This window comes from Giraffa tippelskirchi, chromosome 12, assembly GCF_054371585.1.
Source record: "Giraffa tippelskirchi isolate mGirTip1 chromosome 12, T2T-mGirTip1v1.2.pri, whole genome shotgun sequence".
Classification (NCBI taxonomy): Eukaryota; Metazoa; Chordata; class Mammalia; order Artiodactyla; family Giraffidae; genus Giraffa; species Giraffa tippelskirchi.
The window spans coordinates 85,089,377-85,108,156 of NC_137286.1; the positions used below are offsets into that span (position 1 = coordinate 85,089,377).

The window sequence follows — 18,780 nt, forward strand, 5'->3', positions numbered from 1 at the left end:
TCAGAGTAAGATCTCAGGAAGTGGGTGAAGGGAAGGAGAGGCTCGTGGATTCTTGGGAGGGGAAGCGTACAACCCAGAGGGCAAGGGTTTGGAGAGGGAATGTTTCCAGGTTCCCCGGGGCTAGTCCCTAACACTGGGATCTCCCTGGTTGCAAGGAAAGGGAAAATATCCATGAGTTCTGTGAGCTGTGCAAAATTTCAAGAGGGGAGCAGGAGTGATGAATGTTAAGACTTCAGGAGTGTGGGAAACACGGGGAACTACTAAGATGAGGATTTGGGGGCCTAAGTATGCAGGCAGTGGTAGGGTTCCCACAGTGGGGCTCTAGGCGCTATTGGACTCAGTACAGGAAATCAGCAGGTGCAACTGCACAAAACTGCACAACACTGAAACTAACCAGAGGTCCATCTATTGACTATCAGTGTGCACCAGCAATTGTAACAAAACCGGACAAGACACTCCGTCCTGATAAAAATCCTTTGTTGACCTAAAACCTAAACACTTGCTGCCTTTACTCTTAAGATTCAGCATATACATAAGCTTCAAATGAGTACTGTTCCATCTCTTACCCTTTAATAAACAAACTTTATGTAGAAACTATTTTGGAAAATGTTAGTGTCACAGTCTGCTCCCCCCCAACCTTCCCCCACTTCCACAGACTCACACAGGACTCAGCTAAGCCCAGTTTTGGGGTTTAAAAGCACTTGAGCTCATCTAAGACACACAATGTCCCCAACCCCTGCAGCACTACACATATTCCTAGATTTCTACAGCAGATTCAAAATAAACAATGAGAACACAGTTGTTGCAAAGACTAAGAACTAGAACTGAGTTACTTTACTTCATTTCACAAGACCTCTGAAAGAATTCTTATGTCAAAAATCTGAAACAGTGAAATGTGGGGAGCACCATGAAACATTCTGGTTGAGTGCAGAATTGATTTATGTTAAATATTTTTACTGAATTTTCATATTTTACAAGTTGAAATAAATTCTTTCAAAACTGTTAACTGTTTGCCTTGAAACTAAAGGACAAATCAAGAAAACATTACATCAGTGGCACTTACAGTAGTTGTCTAAACTGTACCCTTTGCATTTGGTTTTGTTAAGATTCACGGTCAGGAGGAGAAGGGGGTGACAGAGGATGAGATGGTTGGATGGCATCATCGACTTGATGGACATGAGTTTGAGTAAACTCCAGGAGACAGTGAAGCATAGGGAAGCCTGGTTTGCTACAGTCCACGAGTTTGCAAAGAGTCATGACTGGGCAACTGAACAACAATAAAAATATAAAGATCCACGTATTTACTGGCCATTTACATACTGTAATATATTACCTATAATCAAAATATCAAAGTTCAAACTGTTAAGTGAGGTAAAAAAAAATGCTTTAATAGATAGTTGTGATTTTTCTCCCTTTTCATTATACTAATTTATTAAAGAAAATTTGTAGGCATCATATATGTGAAATTCAATATCAGAAAAAATTCACTGTATTTCTTTCTTGGCCATTATTATTACTTGTTTCATTTCAATGAACTGATTCAATGATTATTACTGAAAATAAGCTGATTATTACTGGAAATAAGCCTGTCACGTAGAGGAGGAGGATGTTTAAAATCGAATCCTCCCTGAGTGTGAAGTTACACCAGGCACACCCCTGGCAGGCAGCCCGCTGTCTGGGCAGGAGAGGAGATCATGACCTTGGGGTGGAGGACTGTGTCATCAGACAGGGTTTTAGAGACCATTTCCACTACTTGGATATCCTCTTGGGAGGGCCTTGTGTGAAAGACAAGATACTTGTTGGCATTTGTACAATCCAGCAGAGTTACCATGATACATGATACCCTGATAAGGCAACATTATGAAAAGAAGTACAGCCAAGGTTTGGCGAAAAGGCCAAAAACACACAAAAAAGCCCCAGATCATCATTTCGAGGCTGATATGGTTAGCTCCATTGCTGACGTGCTGTGTGACCGTGAACAAGCCACGTTACTGCTCTCCTCTCCTCTTTCCCTCGCAACTGTCTCACGAGGAATGATGTATCATTTGCAAGGCAACACATCAATCAATGTCCTGCTTACTGGACTCACGAAGATAACAAAAAGGCTTTAGAAGACTCTAAAATCTGTTTCCTCTTCTTCAGATGGTTTTTCAATGGTGTAATTTGCAGGGTCGTTTTAACCTCCTGTCTTTCACTCTCCTCATGTTATACAAAGATGACAACACTCACGAGTGGGATGTTATGAGACTAAAGAATATCCATTGAGTATGGGAGGCTCCTTGAATGGCAAAGGGTACCAAGTTAAATGAAAGCGCTGTCACTTTCCTCTTGCAAAAATGGAGAGACTAAGGTCAAGTGACTTTCAACTTCCATGAGTGGGCACTCTTGGGGATTAGTATTCAGAGACAAGGTCTGCTGTTCAGGCCCATCCTAGACAGGCCAGTTGTCCTCCTTCAGCCAATTTTCAAAACACAGGGCCAGCCAACATGAATTAACACCATTCACGCAATTCCCAAGAGAAGGTGTCAAATGCTTTGCCAGAGTAGGAATACAGATCTGTGATGCTCTCTCTGTTGCCTCTGTTGGCAATTCTGCTGCAAATGATAATCCAATTTGCTGGGATTTATTTATTCTTATCACTTTTTTTTTGGGTAATTATATAAGGTGGTCATCACCCCAGCCTCTGGGCACATGTACAGCTGTTAATGTAGAAATTTAAAATATTAACATGCTTTCCAGCCAGGCTGGCCCATTTACTTCAAACAAGCACGGAATTGCACAGCTGGGTCTTGAATCGTGCCCCAAAGGCCAACAGAGATTTGTTCTTTCTCTGCAGAGTTTATAACCCAGTCATGAGCAACCTTGTAGCTAGAAAATCCTCTTATGGATGACTTGTAACTAAAATCCTGTGGCCATCTCTGAAGGTGACTGATGCAAAGTGATCTGGGCCTCATTCAGACCAGCCCACGGAGAGTAAAGCGTGCTTTCTGTAGGTATCAACAAAAGATGCTACCCACCACCACTGGCCACCTGAGCTGCAGTTTTAGAAACGTACATTTAAAAAAAAATTATTTTTAAATTTATTTGTTATGAATTGAAGGACAATTACAATACCGTGTTGGTTTCTGCCATACATCCACACGATCAGCCACAGGAATACATACGTCCCCTCCCTCTTGAGCTCCCCTCCCACCTCCCACTCTAGGTTGTCACAGAGCCCTGGTTTGAGTTCCCTGAGTCATACAGCAAATTCCCACTGGCTACCTATTCTACATATGCCAGTGTATATGTTCCCATGCTACCCTCTCCAAGGAATGCCCATTTTGAATGAATGGTTACAGGGTAAGCATGTAAGTTGTGGTTTTGAGAGATTTTAGTTGAGTCCCAATTGGTGAGAAAGTTGTCATGATCTAATATATGCTGCATATAAATGAGAGAAAATAACAGCTGAAAGTTGTATCTCTACATCAGCCACAGATGTCTGAAAAAGGATGGACATGGGTGATCATCTTTGTTACTTAACTCTCAATTAACGGTAGAACTTCAGTGAAGCCAACTCAATGACACAATATTCTCAATTTTCCTTTGTTAACACAAGTTAATGTTTTTACAGCTAGGAGACTCACACATCCATGGGCAGGGTGAGGAGAGGGTGAGAAGTGCCCTTGAACTGAGAACTTTGAATCTTTAGGTGGCCCTGCAACAAGGTTTGTAAATACTGGGCACATTCACCTGTCGTGGAAGGCAGAGGACATCTGCTCATCCCCCGAAGTTTCCACGTTACTTCAATACACTGGGGCTGGTCTGGAACCCCACATTAGGAGTCTCAGAGTAATTGGAACCTTCTGGAGGTCTCCAAGCTTCACAGGTCTCCTGCTCCAGGGCCACGTCCTGGGGAAATAGGCGAGGGCCTCACCAGATAAGAACAGTTTCCCTGGACTTCCCTCATGGTGTAGTGGTTACAAATCCGCCTGTCAGTGCAGGGGACATGGGTTTGACCCCTGGTCTGGGACGATTCCACATGCCGCGAGGCAACTAAGCCTGTGGTCTGCAACCAGAGAAGCCACTGCAGTGAGAAGCCTGTGCCACAACCAGAGAGTAGCTCCTGCTTGCCACAGCTGGCGGGCAGCATCGGGGATGCAGACATAGAGAACAGGCTTGCAGACGCCAGGGCAGAGAGCGGGGTAGGGCAGACTGAGAGAGCAGCGCTAGAACATAGACACTACTCTATGTAAAATCAGACGGCCAATGGGGATTTGCTGTTTGATGCAGGGAGCTCAAATCTGGTGCGCTGTGACAGTCTAGAGGGGTGGGATGCGGTGGGAGGTGAGAGGGAGGTTCCAGAGGGAGGGGACACATGTGTACCTATGGCTGATTCATGTTGACCATGAATCAGATCAACAAAGCCAACACAATACTGTAAAGCAATTATTCTCCAATTAAAAATAAATAAATTTGAATTAAAAAAGAAAGCCCACACATAGCAATAAAGACCCAGCGCAACCACAAGCAGCTCATACAACTCAACACCAGAGGAAAAAACAACTCAATCAAACAGTGGGCAAAAGACCTGAACAGGCATTTCTCCAAAGAACACATACAGATGGCTAATAAACACATGACAAGATGCTCAACGCTGCTCATTATTAGAAAAATGCAAACCAAAACTACACTGAGTTATCACCTCACATTGGTCAGAATGGACATCATCAAAAAATCCACAAACAAGTGCTGGAGAGGGTATGAAGAAAAGGGAACCCTCTTGCACTGTGGGAAGGAATGTAAACTGATATAGCCACTATGGAAGACAGAATGGACATTCCTTAAAAAACTAGGAATAAAACTACTACACGAACCAGCAATCCCACTACTAGGAATACACCCCGAGGAAACCAAAACTAAAAGACACGTGCACCCCAATGGTCGCTGCAGCACTATTTACAACAGCCAGGATGTGGAAGCAACCTAGATGGTTACTGACAGATGAATGGGTAAAGAAGCTGTGGCACATATACACAATGGAATATTCAGTTCAGTTCAGTTGCTCAGTCGTGTCCGACTCTTTGCGACCCCATGGGCTGCAGCACACCAGGCCTCCCTGTCCTTCACCAACTCCCGGAGCTTGCTGAAACACACGTCCATCCAGTCAGTGATGCCATCCAACCATGTCATCCTCTGTCATCCCCTTCTCCTCCTGTCTTCAATCTTTCCCAGCATCAGGGTTTTTCCCAAGGAGTCAGTTCTTTGCATCAGGTGGCCAAAGTATTGGAATTTCAGCATCAGTCCTTCCAATGAACATTCAGGACTGACCTCCTTTAGGATGGACTGGTTGGATCTCCTTGCAGTCCAACGGACTCTCAAGAGTCTTCTCCAACACCACAGTTCAAAAGCATCAATTCTTTGGCACTCAGCTTTCTTTATAGTCCAACTCTCACATCCACACATGAAAAAACCATAGCTTTGACTAGACCGACCTTTGCTGGCAAACTAATATATCTGCTTTTCAATATGCTGTCTAGGTTTGTCATAGCTTTTCTTCCAAAGGGCAAGTGTCTTAATTTCATGGCTGCAGTCACCATCTGCAGTGATTTTGGAGGCCCCCAAAATAAAGTCTGTCACTGTTTCCATTGTTTCCCCATCTATTTGCCATGAAGTGATGGGATCGGATGCCATGATCTTAGTTTTCTGAATGTTGAGTTTTAAGCCAACTTTTTCACTCTCCTCTTTCACTTTCATCAAGAGACTCTTTAGTTCTTCTTCACTTTCTGCCATAAGGGTGGTGTCATCTGCATATCTGAGATTATTGATATTTCTTCTGGCAATCTTGATTCCAGCTTGTGCTTCCTCCAGCCCAGCATTTCACATGATGTACTCTGCCTAAAAGTTAAAAAAGCAGGGTGACAATATACAGCTTTAACATATTCCTTCCCCGATTTGGAACCAGTCTGTTGTTTCTTGTCCAGTTCTAACTGTTGCTTCTTGACCTGCATGCAGATTTCTCAGGAGGCAGGTAAGGTGGTCTGGTATTCCCATCTCTTGAAGAATTTTCCACAGTTTGTTGTGATCCACATAGTCAAAGGCTTTGGCATAGTCAATTAATCAAAAGTAGATTTTTTTTGGAACTCTCTTCCTTTCTCAATGATCCAACGGGTGTTGGCAATTTGATTTCTGGTTCCTCTGCCTTTTTAAAATCCAGCTTGAACAGCTGGAAGTTCATGGTTTATGTACTGTTGAAGCCTGGCTTGGAGAATTTTGAGCATTACTTTGCTAGCGTGTGAGATGAGTAATTGTGTGGTAGTCTGAACGTTCTGTGGCATTGCTTTTCTTTGAAAACTGACATTTTCTAGTCCTATGGCTGGAGTTTTCCAAATTTGTTGGCATATTGAGTGCATCACCTTAAAAGTATCAGCTTTTAGGATTTGAAATAGCTCAACTGGAATTCCATCACCTCCACTAGCTTTGTTCATAGTGATGCTTCCTAAGGCCCACTTGACTTCACATTCCAGGATGTCTGGCTCTAGGTGAGTGATCACACCATTGTTGTTATCTGGGTCATGAAGATCTTTTTTGTATGGATCTTCTGTGTATTCTCGCCACCTCTTCTTAATATCTTTTGCTTCTGTTAGGTCCATACCATTTCTGTCCTTTACTGAGCCCATCTTTGCATGAAATGTTCCCTTGGTATCTCTAATTTTCTTGAAGAGATCTCTAGTCTTTTCCATTCCATTGTTTTTCTCTATTTCTTTGCACTGATCACCGAGGAAGGCTTTCTTATCTCTCCTTGCTATTCCTCGGAACTCTGCATTCACATGGGTATATCTTTCCTTTTCTCCTTTGGAATGGAGTATTACTGAGTAATATTCCATTTTCCATTGTCTCCTTAGTAATAGAATTTTACTCAGACATAAAAAGGAACACATTTGAGTCAGTTCTAATGAGGTGGATGAACCTAGAGCCTATTACACAGAGTGATGTAAGAAAGAGAGAGAAAAACAAATGTAATATATTAATGTATATACATGGAATCTATTTGCAGAGCAGCAATGGAGATGCAGGCATGGAGAACAGACTCATGAGCATGGTAGGGTGGGGAGGAAGGAGAGGGTGGGGTGAATGGAGAGAGCAGCATGGAAGCATACACACACACCACCACGCATAAAACAGTCAATGGGGATTTGCTGTATGACTCAGGGAACTGAAACTGGGGCTCTGTAATAACCTAGAGGAGTGGGATGGGGAAGGCAGGGGGAAGGCAGTGGGAGGGTGGGGACATATGTGTAACTATGACTGACATGGTGATGTATGGCAGAAACCAAGGCAATACTGTAAAACAATTACCCTTCAATTATCCTCCTTTAAATATATATATTTAAAAAGGAACAGTTTCCCTGAGGCGCTTTAACCACCTGCAGGCATCCTCGGAGGCAGCTACTTAGCTTAGCCTCTGGACTACGTCAGGCTTGCTAGTCTCTGAACTGTAGACTGTCTTAAAGGAAAAAAAAAAAGAAGAGGAAAACAGACAAAACCCCAGGAAGAGTAGCAGGAGCTGTAACAGAAAATCTCAACAGAGACTGCCACTGTGAAATGTACCACATGTTCTTAATATCTGGGGCTAAGATCTATTGGGTAAAATGAAATACAGTACCACCCATTTTGCATAGATCTCAAGGATGCAGACAGAAAAATTACCATTTTAAACCAATTTTCTCTGCTTCTGAAACACTAAACATAGGAAGCATTAAAGAAGTGAGCTGAATCTCTCAGACCCTTTACAATAAATGGTGTCAGCATGGCTGTGAATGATAACAGCAAAAAAGGCTCCCAAGGTATAAAAGTTAAGAGAAATTAAAGGTGTAGTTCCACACTTAGTATCAATATCAATCTACCCTGTGATGATGTCTTTCTCCAGCCTCAGCAATCCCTCAACTAGAGATCAGAGACTGCATGTAATTGAACATTGCAGGTGGGAAGTCTACCTATGTCCTTTTACTGAAAATTTCAACCACAGGTTTTGCCAAAGTCAGCAGAAAGACCATCGTCTAACAAGGATGATCAGCATGTGTGATATATAGCCAGTTAACATGCATTATAGAAATAGGAAAATCAACACCAAAACGAGTGTTTCTCAAAAGGAAACAAAAAAGAAACCACATTTTTAGGGTCTGCCAATAGACTTTGTGTAGCAATGATTTTTGCTTCCAAAGGACAATTTGAAAATGTAAATCATGATACAGGCAAGTGACATAAAGCAGTTACATTCTAGTCCAAGTGATTCTATCAGGATTAAGAAGGATTATGTGAGGATTACATTGCGAAGGTTAAAAAAAAAATCACTTGTTTTGCCACTGAGTTCACTGTGGATTATCTTGTAACAAGATATGAAGATTTTCTTTTATTCCAAGTTGTTACAATCTTCATTTTTTACTTAGTTTTATATTAATATTATGAATGGATATTCAGTAGCTGTTAAAAAGATTGTATTATTCTGACTTAACCTGTTGATGGGGTTACATTATATTAATAGATTTTACAATATTGAACCAACTTTGAATTCCTGGAATAAATCCAATAGGGTGGTTTATAAAATACTAGGTTACATTAACTTTTCAAAAGGAATTTTAAATCTAAGTTCATAAGTGAGACTGACCTGTAATTCCTCCACCTCTCTCTTTTTTCTGCCTTTGTCCTGTTTTAGTATCAAGTGTACTAATTATACCGGCCTTATGAGTTAGTTGGAAAGCTTTTCTTCCTCTTCTATTATCTGAACAATTCTGTAAAAGACTGGCATAATTTTCATTGAATGTTTGGTAGACCTTTTCTGTAAATCCATTTTGGATCTGTTGCTTTGATGTGAGGTTTTAAGCTACTACCTCCAGTTTTTAGAGATCATCCAAGCTTTTGATTTTTTCCTGATTTAATTTTAACAAATTTTTTTTCTTTAGGAATCTTTATATATCACCTGAGTTTAAAAACTTGTTGTAAAGCTAGTCCTGATTTTTTTCATAGCTCTTTAATCTCTGTCATATCTACAGTTATAACTCACTTTCTTTTTTTTTTTTTTTTTTTTTTTTATAACTCACTTTCTTTAAAAATATTATTTATTAGTTTATTCTCTTTATGATCACTGTTGCCAAATATTTCCCTTCTATTAGTCTTTTCAAATAAGCAATAACTGCCTTTGCTGATCTGCAGTGTATGACTCTGCTACTTCAGTAATTTCTGTGCTTATCTTTACTTATCTTTCCTTGTGTTTATTCTTTTAAAATAAGAATTCAATCCTTACTTCTGTTTCCAATTTTTTTTCCTAAAACAAACATTTAAAAGTTTAAAATTTTTCCTCTAGATTCTGTTTTAGCTGCATCCCACAAGTTTTGATATGTTGTATTTTAATTATCAATTATCAGGTATTTTAAAATGACAATCCTGATTTCTTTTTAGTCCTGTGGATTTATATGTGTGTTTTAAAATTTCTAAGTGTACAGAATTTATTTTAGTCATCTTTTGTGACATTGATTCTTAACAATTTTATTGTGGTTAGAAAATACAATAGCACCGCTTTGAAATTTATTGAGATTTACCTTAAGGTCTGGTATGGAATTAATTTTTGTAAGTGTTCCAGAAACATTTGAAAAGTACAATTTTCTGTACAGGTCCTGCTAATCAAGAGTGCAGGAATAAACACAATATTGTAAAGCAATTATCCTCCAATTTAAAATAAATCAATTTTTTAAAAGAGTAGGAGCTGAAGGCTATGGAAATGCTTCACCCACTGCGAACATCGGCAGGAACAGCAAGAGGAAGGGAGCAGCAGAGGTGCTTTAAAAAATGCCCTTATTCCCCGTCATCTTCTAAGGTCTTTCACTAAAGAGTGGGCTTGGCATGTTGCCATCGTCCTTTAAAGTCTCAACGTGTGATATAACCTTACTTTCAAAAGACTAGGAAAAATAATTAGGAAGAAATTTTAAGCACTGTGCTACCTGGATTGGAGCTTTCTAACTACTCTTTCTAAGCCTTGGTTCCTTGATAAGCATGATACACATGTCAGCTCTCAGGATGCAAGGCTCTCAAAACATCTGGATAGTAGAAAACAGTCTGAACAGAAACATGTGACTGTATGTACACATTCTCAGTGCACGTGAAAACAGAGGTTGCAGTCATTCTTTCAGAGCCCCGGGGCCATGCCTGTAGTACTAGATGAGGTCAGTGACTAGTAAGTTCCTTAGCATCTAATAGCAGCAGAGAGCATCCATGACTTCTAAAGACAGAAGGACTCAAGAAACCCTTACACTTCAACAAAGACTTGTTAGAAAGTGGGTTCTATTCAATCAGTGGGATGAGATTATTATGTATTTGGGCATGACTAGGAGAAGCAGAGGATATTAAGAATCAGGGAGGCTGGTTTACAGGTTTTAGTAGCCGAGACTAAAACATGTGTGGTGACTCAACAATTTGTTCTTTACTTCATCCATTCTTTACTCAGAGAGTTGTTGGATATACAAAAAATAAAAATTAGCCATAAAAGATTGACCTTAGGCGCCAGAATCAATCTCTATTCCAGTATCAGAAGAAAAAAGACACTGACAGTTATTTAACGTGTTGGGGGAAGGGTCATCGCCCCCTGGGTCTCAATTCATTTTCCGGGGGGCGGGTAGGAGATCAGTATGAATGAACACAAAAGGAAAGGATTCTCAGAATGCAAGCATGAGCAGGCGGAGCAAGGAGCCAAGGACCCAGAACCAGGAGCCCTGAGGAGCAGGAGGCGGGACTGGAGGTTGGGGTAGGGCTGAGCTCAGTGACTTCAACTCTGTTTGATTAACGTCAGGATATAAGTGGGCTGGATTAGGGGCTCAGCAATGCCCCTCTTAGCTTAAACAGTCTGTATTTCGCAGTTCCCTTGTGGTGACTGTGGTGGTAACAATCTCTTGCAGTACTGAAATTGAGCCCACGCCCAGTCCAAAATTTATATGGAAAGCAGAATTCCCATTATCATCGTGTGCTAGCTTGCTTTTTATACGGTGGGTGGGCCATGAGAAATGACAAGAAAATTGTGAACTTAAAATCAAGCGTATCAATCATGAGCTGGGCAGAAAAAGCCGACTAAAAAGACCAGCCTAATCAATTAAGATCCAAGGGTTCATGAGGGAAAGATCAGACTTGAGAGTGCTCCTTAAGTCATCTGGTGATTCTCGGAAATCTGAGCTCACGTTATCCTGTGTAGAGGGGTGACACTCCATCATGAACACTCCTTTTCTGCTTCTCCCTAAATGATAAACAGGAGGATTACCTGGGGCAAATCATTTTGTAAAGAGAAACTCGTCACAACACCCTTTTTACGGACTTTACAGTTACGTCATTACCAAGATTTTCCTGAAATAAACTGAGACTGAAGTGACTTAGCAGCAGTAGCACTGGAGATAAGAAATACAAGCCACTAGCAGAGAAGGCAATGGCACCTCACTCCAGTACTCTTGCCTGGAAACTCCCATGGACAGAGGAGCCTGGTAGGCTGCAGTCCACGGGGTCGCGAAGAGTCGGACACGACTGAGTGACTTCCCTTTCACTTTTCACCTTCATGCACTGGAGAAGGAAATGGCAACCCACTTCAGTGTTCTTGCCTGGAGAATCCCAGGGACGGCAGAGCCTGGTGGGCTGCCGTCTATGGGGTCGTACAGAGTCGGACACGACTGAAGCGACTTAGCAGCAGCAGGGAAGAAATATAAACCCAGGAGAAAATAAGACAAGATACACAGAGAATTAGTGAAGGACAAAATTGCAGGGCACCACTCTGTTTAAATGATTGAAAAATGTATAATGTACTGGTTCAGGAAATGACTTTGGAAAACATGTAAATCACAGGTGAAAACATATATCTCTAACACCGGGAATGAGAGCCCTGGGGCTTGCTAGTGCAAGTCTTCTGACTGTAATACGTGAGTGATACCAGTTTAAAATAAAGTGGTAGTGGTGGTGGTGGAGGACATAAAAAAATAAATGTGTATGCATGGAGGGAACAGCAGAATGAACGATGCGCGTATCACAACAAATTACAAAACAAACGAAGGAAGGAAAAAAGTGGTAATAAAGGCATGAAGTGTCATTCTGCTCATCTCTCATTTATAAGTACCGTTTGTAACGCCCATCCCTTGGAAGCCTATAACCAGAGTGCTAATATACTTTCTCCTTTTATGTCATCCACAGCACTTCCAGAAAACAAAGCTGCTGTGGCCATTCACTAAGTGCGTGCGCACGCGTGTGTCTGTATGTGAGACACAGAGTGGGTGAGACAGACAGACAGAAAGACTGACCCAGAGACACACAGAGAGGAAACAGAAAGCGCCAAAACTGGAGAGGTGATTACCAAACTGAGGAAGCTGCATCCAGTCAAGAACTTCATGAGGCAGGGTCTTTCCAGCAATCAACTGAGTGAAGTGGGTGGTTTATAAAGTGAGGGCCAGATTGGGCACTAACTTGGTTTAAGCTTCCCTTGGTGACTATTCTGGGTGCTTTGTTAAACAGAGGAGAAAACGTAGTCTTTAACCAACCATCCAACATCTTGGTACTGAATTCCCAGCTCCACTCTTGGGCTATAATTCCAGAAACGTGAACTGACTATGTCTGGCTGGTCCATCGGTCGATATTTAAAAATGATAACACTGCATGTTTATGCACACAGAAGGAGACTGAAAGAATATATGTAAATGTTAACCACAGTGATATCTGAGAAGCGACGCCCTGAATGATGTGTTTCTTTTTATATGCTTCTTTTAGGTTTCCCAGTTTTCTGCGCTGAGCGCACACTGTTTTGTAAGATGGAAAATAAAACAAAAATTAACATGACAAACCTAGACCCAGAAAAACTGCAGCTCCCACCCACGCTGCTCCTCCTGTGTTTATTCTCTTACTCAGCTGAAGGTTCCCCCACCCCGACTCATTCTTCTTTGTTTCCACGCGGTCTTCTTTCATCCCCACCACACTTCTCCCTGCTTTTCCTTCACAGCCTTCATTTCTGATGAGGAGGAAATTGGCTGCCCTTGCTAATCCTCATGTTTCCTCTCCTAACCAGCTGCATGGAGAAAGCCCCGGAGCACAATTCCCTCCCAACCGCAGCCCAATTGGAGAGATGGATTAATTACATCAGTCTGGCTGCGAGCGTGACACCTGCTGTACGCAGGCGGTCATGTGTGCGTGCGGGCCCAGGGCTTTGGTGTGGATGAGCCTGTCTCTTTGCACTGGCAGATGCTGAAGAAAGAGTCAAGGCCAGGACACGAGGATTCATTTCAGCGTTCATGGCTGCAGGGGAGACCCGACAGTGGTCAGGTAGTATGTGTCTGAGGCCAGAGTCCTTTTTGATTTACTGCATTTAAGAAAAGATCCATGGCGCTGTAAATCTGGGACTCCTGGCCTGGTATATGGCCTATACGTCAGGAGGCAATTTCTTAAAGAGGTGGTGGAGGGGAAGGTCATTTAAAGGTCATCCACCAGCTATGGCTGACCGTGTGGGGGGAATAGCCAAGTTCTTTTATCCTGGGAATGGCTGCGAATCTACCAACAGTCCCTATTTCCCAGGGCAGACGTTGGGGAAAGTGGCAATAGGTAGAAGCTGAGAGATTTTAATGGTCTGCAAGGCGATGCCATTATTTCTACCCCTGGCTCCTGCACTGATTTGTTCGCTAGTCTCATTAATTTTTAGAAGAGATGATTACTAATGAGGATGCATTTGATGATCAAATTAATTACCAGTAGAGCAGGAGCACTCAGGGTCAGCTGAAACCTCCCAGGGTTCAACTTTATTAGGGCTTCTCTTTCTTGTCCCAGAAGTGAAGAGATTTATTTTCACAGTTCAAATCTAATAAATAAAAGACTCACGTGTGTTATTTTCTTCTTGCTGGTTCTTACTCTGCTCATGTAAAAATCAAGGGCTGGGACACAGAGTCGGAAAACAGGCAGTGGATTTTGGCCAAAAGTATTTCTAACGAGCGAGGAGCTCTGGAAGGTGTCCCGCACCCCTGGTCAACCGTGGCTCCGAAGCCCCACTTCTCTGCAGGGTCCGCTGTGGGGAGTTACGGGGAGACAGAAAATGCAGGGGCCGTGGTCTGACAGGACTGGCCTGGAATTCTGACTCTGCTGCGTCCAGACCCTGGGCAAGTCACTGGCCATCTCCAGGTCTCAGGTCTTTCCCCGAGAAACCACAATGAGCACATACTCCTGAGGTGTGACTGCTGAGAAGAGGAATCGAGGAGTTTCTGAGAGGTAACTGTGGGGAGTGGGTCCTTCAGCCATAAAGGGGCGTAGGAACAACAGCACAGGCCACCCCAGGGTCAGGAGCCTCAGACCTGCATGTCTCCAGAGTTACTCTGTGAGTCCTGGGTCTTCTCTTGCATGGTTGTGCTAAGTCACTTCAGTCGTGTCTGACTCTCTAGGGCATCTTCCCAACCCAGGGCTCAAACCCGTGTCTCTTAGGTCTCCTGCCTTGACAGGCAGGTTCTTTACCACTAGTGCCACCAGGGAAGCCCTGAGTCTTCTCTTAAACCTCCCCACTTCTTCATTGGCCCCGAGAATGCAGCGATCGCACTTGGCATTTGTGCAACAGCTTTTCCAAACACGTTCATGTACATGGCCTCATTTTACGGTCGCAAACCCTCATGGGGGTGAGCAGGGCCCATTTCCAGGTTAAGAACCTGAGGTTCAGACAGGCACTTATGCAAAGTTGTGCAGGAGACGGCCAGGCTGGACACCCTCTCCCTCCCACCGGTTCGGTGTCTTCATCTTCTCGGGCAGGGCTCAGTGCCCCGCACGTCCACGGAGGCAGCCTATCTCCTTCCTCATCAGGTCTCTCTGGTGAAAACAGTACGATGCCCCATGGCCTGCCCTTGTCTGAAACTGCTAAAAACAGAGTGGTTTCCTCTCCACGCGCATCACTTTAGGTCCTTTGTATCTTGTCCAGATTCAAATGGGCAAGTGCCTTCATCACTCCCAACCCCCTCAGCAGATGTCAGGTGGGATCATTTCAAATGCGCTGGGCTTTGTGATGGGAATGAGTCAAGGACCCATGCACTGGTTTCTATTTCTGGTTCCAAATGTCCCCAACCATCCCTTCAAGACTCTCACTCTGCAGTGGGTACCAGATGTCCTTCAGAAGTGCCAGGCAGTGTGATCTGCAAATGCTAGAAAATGTACATGCTGCCAGCAGGACAAGTGACGTTGGCTGAAGGTAAGGGGTGCTGAGTTACAAATGAGGGTCAACATCACCACCACGTGGGCTGCTATTACAATGCACCATCCCAAAGTCTGACTCCTTTGGCTTCCCAGGTGGCTCAGTGGTAAGGAATCCACCTGCCAAGCAGGAGACGTAGTTCGATCCCTGGGTGGGAAGATTACCTGGAGGAGGAAATGGCAACCCACTCCACTATTCTGGCCCAGGAAATCTCACGGACAGAGGAGCCTGGCGGGCTACAGTGCATCGGGTCACAAAGAGTCGGACACGACTTAGCAACCGAACAACAACAACAAATCCCAAGGTACTGGTTGAAGAACAGGCAGAAAATGAAGCGACAAACTCTGGGGTAGTTAAGTGAAAAGGAATGATGACCACGGTGGACCCCAGACTCAGCAGCTGTTGAGAACCCTGATGTCTTGCCTTGGAACCTATGTCAAGCCACACCTTGAGAGATGTACATGTTTTTATGATTGTTCTGATTTTATAGCAAAATGTCAAAAATCTTTAATATGAATGTGGGAAATGTCTTGTGAGTTTTTTTTTTTTCCAGAAAGAAAGAGACTGCATCTAGGTAGCTGAAATAGAATAAACATGGCTTATGTCTCTGCAGCCACAGCTTGTAAAAATTCCAGATGTATGTGTATGTCTTTATGTACACAAATATTTTTTGAACTTTTTAAGACTAAAGAATGTTTTACTACTTGCCCATAAAAATCTAAAACCCAGACCCTTTCTATACACTGTAATAATGCGATTTTCTTGCCTTGTCCAGTGATACTGAACTATTTTCTGCACGGATATATAATATTTTCATACAGTAAAGATATGGATGAGTAAACAACCAAAATTTCCAGAAGGATACTTCTTCAACTGAGTAATTTTGAGGTTCATGAGCCCTCCTTAGGAAGAAAATCCTCATGATATGCTGCAACTTAAATTCCCAACTTATCAGTCTTTAGTTTTCCACAGTCTGCACCTAGTTCATTGATCTAAATATTTCACGAAAGCTCTTAAAAGTTAATTTACCATTACGAAAGTGGTGAATTCCTTCTTTTAGAGAACTTTCTCCTCTTCTCCTTCTCCTGTGTTTATGTCTGTGTCACTATGTTTTTAACTCCAGAGGAAGATCTGTCCTTCCACTGCCTCTTCAATGTCTCCACACCTCCTTCTCCTTCCTCCATCTCCAGCACCTTCTAATCTTCTACTCTTTGCAGGCCCACTGAAGCTGAGGCTTGCCTTTCTCCGTATCATTCGTTTTTCTCAGTTCTGTGCCTCTTTCTCTCTTCTAGGGCAACAAGCCAATATAGCCTGGAGAAAAGTCACCCAGTGAAGCAGTACTTCTATTTTCATTCATGAGGCTAAGTCCATGAGTCACATTTTTAAAGAGCCAACTTAAGGGCTTCCCTAGTGGTACAGTGGATAGGAATCCACCTGCCAATGCAGGGGACGTGGATTCCATCCCTGGTCCGGGAAGATTCCATGTGCTACAGAGCAACTAAGCCCGTGTACCACAACTACTGACACCTGCATGCTCTAGGGCCCGTGAGCTGCAACCACTGCGCCCAAGTGCTTGGAGCCTGCTCTCCACAGCAAGAGAAGCCACTGCAGTGAAGAGTCCATGCACCGCAAACAGAGAGGAGCCCCTGCTTGATGCAACTAGAGAAAAGCCTGTGCGGCAACAAATTATGAGCTATCATTAATTAATCAATTATAATTACATAAATTAATTATATAGTCATAGTTAATTAACTAATAATAAAAAGAATCAACTTAAAAATCCAACTGTCACCTTTTTCAGACTATTCATCTCCCTTTTCTCCTCTCCTAAATCCCTCTAATTTGTGTATCTGCCTTCTTGATCCTGAAGCATCCATCTTTATTCCAAAATACGCTGCCTTAAGTTTCTATGTTCTTACCTCCTAGACATTTAGAAAATGTGCTCTCCCTTTTTCTCTTGTTTCTGCAAAGCCAGAATAACATGGAATGTTCTCCACAAGCTCCCTTCCCCTCCCACTCTCCAGGCACCATTCTAACCCAGGATTGGTTCAAGGACTGGATTAAAACCAAGAGCGCCTGAAACAGGTTCTTGTTCAAAATGTCAGACCCAGTCCCTGTGTGTTTGCTTTTGCTTTTTTTCTCCTTAACAGACAACTGAAATGTATGTCAACGAATAAACTTAAAGAGCAAAGCGAATGCAAAGCAAACGCCAGGGAGTTCTTCGTGTAGGACAGACTCTGGCATTTGTGGCATCCCCAGCTCTCCTGAAAATGAAGCCTGCCAGTCAGTGAACCACTGAAAGGGGGACTCCGCTGTGGGGAAGACCTGGACTCAGCCATCAGCAAACTACACAGCATCCGGGAACAGTGGCCTCTGCCCTTCATCTCAGATACAAACAGGCTACTAAGCATGACCTCTCACGAGAAGAAACCTGGAGAGCGAAGGAGACAGATGGAGACACAGAAACGAAACAGGCAGTCCTGGAATAAGCAGAAACGGTTCAGGAACAAAAAGAGCTTGTAAAAAAATTCTAACTGGTATTCTCGAAAAGATTGAGAAGAGACGGTAACCGAAAAATAGGACTGAGTAAAAAGATAATAACAAAGAACAGAAATAACATTCGCAAATAATGTGATAATCAAATAGAAACTTCAGTGGAAAGGATAAAAGATAAAGTCTAAACAGATCATATGAGAAAAAGGATAACGGACAGAGAGCATCGGCCTCACAGGTCCATTATCTGACTGCAGGGCATTTTCAGAAAGAAAATACAAATGGAAATCAGAAGTGAACAGTTACCGAGAGAACAGAGATGCCTGTTGCGTCTGTGTGTGCTCTCTGCCTGCAGCACCTCGCCCATGTTCTTTGTAGCGCTGTCTCTGAAGGCCACTGGGAGCAATAGGGCTGCTGACCTTCATAGGATTTTCACACTGTTTAAGGGATATGCTCTTCCCCCACCCCCAAATTTAAAAAGAAGTTATTTGAAGTTGTCTTGGGTAAGTCCATTTTACTTGTCTTCCTCTAAAATCTTCTAATGATCAAAAACACCCCCACCCCAGCACAACCAGCATCCTCGCACAATCATCATCACAGCAACCCTGGACATGACTCCTGCTGCCATAATAACGACCCTGACTATGACCTGTGCACGACAGATCTTCTGACATGTGAGTCTGGGAAGGGAAGCAAACACAAACTTTTTACTATCTCTTAAGAAAAAAAAAGTGCTTACTCAGACAACTGAATAGTTTAAAGATTTCAGAAGAGATGCTTAACTTTCCGTAGAGTGGTCAGATACACTCACTGGCATTCTCATTTCAACACATTTTTCATTTAATAGATGAATTAAATGAAAAATGTGTTCAAATATATATATATATATATATTCCACAGACCAATCCTTGATTGTTTAGCAAAACTAGCTGGGGTTACGTTGTATTTTAGGAGAGTCACGTTATTGTATTTCTTTGCCCTATTCTGCACAATTAGTCTAGATTAGGAGTTGTAATACATATACAGAGAATTCCACATATGCTCCTCTTTGAGCATAAAGTGGGGAAAAAAAG

The 18,780-nt window shown here is 42.7% G+C and overlaps 1 protein-coding gene and 1 long non-coding RNA gene across 9 annotated transcripts in view; one reads left to right on the top strand and one right to left on the bottom strand.

Annotated features, from left to right (window-relative positions):
* ENOX1 (ecto-NOX disulfide-thiol exchanger 1) overlaps nucleotides 1-18,780 on the bottom strand; it is a 344,181-nt gene that overhangs the window by 90,028 nt on the left and 235,373 nt on the right. The window lies entirely within an intron of this gene.
* LOC145530177 (uncharacterized) lies at nucleotides 6,901-13,879 on the top strand. The gene is made up of 3 exons (XR_014071511.1): nucleotides 6,901-7,081; nucleotides 12,199-12,350; nucleotides 13,064-13,879. It is a non-coding gene; the product is annotated as an uncharacterized LOC145530177 (long non-coding RNA).